The 2,653-nt window shown below is 45.4% G+C and overlaps 1 protein-coding gene across 5 annotated transcripts in view; it reads left to right on the forward strand.

Moving 5' to 3' along the window:
* Positions 1-2,653, forward strand: part of TMEM216 (transmembrane protein 216) — a 7,124-nt gene that overhangs the window by 2,017 nt on the left and 2,454 nt on the right. The gene's annotated exons all lie outside the window — the stretch shown is intronic.

Here is a 2,653-nt window from a genome sequence, read left to right on the forward strand (position 1 = left end):
CTGGAGTGCAGTGGCACGATCTCGGATCACTGCAACCTCTGCCTCCCGGGATCAAGCGATTCTTCTGCCTCAGCCTGCTGAGTAGCTGGGACTACAGGCGTTCACCACTGCTCCCAGCTAATTTTTGTATTTTTAGTAGAGACGGGGTTTTGCCATATTGGCCAGGATGGTCTCCATCTCTTGACCTTGTCATCCGCCTGCCTTAGCCTCCCAAAGTGGTGGGATTATCACTGCACCTGGCCGGATTTTTGTTTTTTTTTTGGAGACAGAGTCTCACTGTGTCTGCCAGGCTGGAGTGCAGTGGCACGATCTCGGCTCACTGCAACCTCCGCCTCCCGAGTTCAAGCGATTCTCCTGTCTCAGACTCTCGAGTAGCTGGGACTGCAGGCGCCCACCACCATGCCTGGCAAGTTTTTGTATTTTTAGTAGAGATGGAGTTTCACCATGTTGGCTAGGATAGTCTCGATCTCCTGACCTCATGATCTACCTGTCTTGGCCTCCCAAAGTGCTGGGATTATAGGTGTGAGCCATCACACCTGACCGGATTTTGTTTTTTAAACATTTACTTATTTGAGACAGGGTCTCATTCTGTCACCTAGGCTGGAGTACAGTGGTACGATCATAACCTACAGCAGCCTTGAAGCCCTGGGCTCAAGCAGTCCTCCAACTTCAGCCTCCTGAGTAGCTGGGACCACAGGCATGCGACATCATGCCTGGCTCATTTTGTGTTTTTTGTAGAGACAGTGTCTTGCCTCATTGCCCAGGCTGGTCTGAAACTCCTGGCCTCAAGCAATCCTCCCGCCTTGGCCTCCCCAAGGTGCTGGGATTACAGGCGTGAGCCAACATGCTTGCCCTGTAGGACAAGTTTTATAATCCCAGAAATACAGAGCAAAACCCTTATTTGTTAGAATATGTCATCCCTGAAATAAATGTTAAAGCACAAACTTAGGAACAAAATCACTTGCAACACATAAGAAAGGATAAAAGAAGGCTCACATAAATCACTAAGGAAAAGACAAAATAAATTTAAATATTGGCCGGGCGCAGTGGCTCACGCCTGTAATCCCAGCACTTTGGGAGGCCAAGGCGGGTGAGGAGTTTGAGACCAGCTTGGCCAACATGGTGAAACCCCATCTCTACTAAAAATACAAAAATCAGCCGGTTGTGGTGGTGCACGCCTATAATCCCAGCTACTCGGGAGGCTGAGGCAGGAGAATCACTTGAACTCCCAGGAGGCGGAGGTTGCAGTGAGCCAAGATGACCCACTGCACTCCAGCCTGGGCGACAAAGTGAGAATCAAAAAAAAAAAAAATTTGGTAAGAGACATTAATAGGCAGTTCATGTAAAAATAATTACAGAGAACCAGTAAAACTTGACAAGATGCTCAAACTCACTAATAAAAATCAAATTGAAACAAAGTAATGTTTTTTACCCATCAGACTGGCAGAGATAAAGATTTATAACACCCAGTATTAGGGTGTAGGGAACAGATTGTTATATACTTTTGTGGTAATTTAATTTAGTACAACTCTTTTCAGTAATAGTTATTACCATGTAATATTTTACTCTTAACCCCAACAATTTCACTTCTAAAACTAGATTTAAAAAAAAATTCCACAGATATGCAAAGATAACTATATGAGAATGTTTATTGCCAAAAATTTGGTAACATCAAAACACTATAAACAAACTAAACCTGTCCATATGGGCTTGTTAAATAAGTTATGGCACTGTTTCAACGGACTTAGATATAACCATTAAAAAAGAACAGTTGCTAGGCACGGTGGCTCACGCCTGTAATCCCGGCACTTTGGGAGGTCGAGGCAGGCAGATTATGAGGTCAGATCAAGACCATCCTGGCCAACATGGTGAAACCCCGTCTCTACTAAAAATACAAAAATTAGCTGGGTGTGGTGGTGTGTGCCTGTAATCCCAGCTACTAGGGAGGGTGAGGCAGGAGAATCACTTGAGCCCAGGAGGCGGAAGTTGCAGTGAGCCGAGATCGCATCACTACGCTTCAGCCTGGCAAGAGAGCTAGACTCCGTCTCAAAAAATAAAAAAATTTTAAAAATTTAAAAATAAAAAAGAACAGTTAAGGCCAGATGCAGTGGCTCACGCCTGTAATCAGAACTTTGGGAGGCTGAGACAGGAAGGTTGCTTAAGGCCAGGAGTTTGAGACCAGCCTAGTCAACATAGACAAAAAATAAAATGAAGATTGGCCAGGCTCACGCCTGTAATCTCAGCACTGTGGGAGGCCGAGGCAGGTGGATTGCCTGAGGTCAGGAATTCGTGCCCAGCCTGGCCAACATGGTGAAATCGTGCCTCTACTAAAAAATATGAAAATTAGCTAGGCATGGTGGCGGGCACCTGTAATCCCAGCTACTTGGGAGGCTGAGGCAGAATAATCGCTTGAACCCGGGAGGTGGAGGTTGAAGTGAGCCAAGATCGCTGCATTGCACTCCAACCTGGGTGACAAGAAACTCTGTCTCAAAAAAAAAAAAATTAGCTGGGCATAGTGATGTGTACCTATAGTGGGAAGATCCCTTGAGCCCAAGTGTTTGAGGCTGCAGTGAGCTATGATGATGCAACTGCACTCCAGCCTGGGTGACAGAATGAAACACTATCTAAAAAAAAAAAAAAAATTAAGGTAGCT

Source organism: Mandrillus leucophaeus, unplaced genomic scaffold (genome assembly GCF_000951045.1).
Source record: "Mandrillus leucophaeus isolate KB7577 unplaced genomic scaffold, Mleu.le_1.0 Scaffold43, whole genome shotgun sequence".
Taxonomy (NCBI): domain Eukaryota; kingdom Metazoa; phylum Chordata; class Mammalia; order Primates; family Cercopithecidae; genus Mandrillus; species Mandrillus leucophaeus.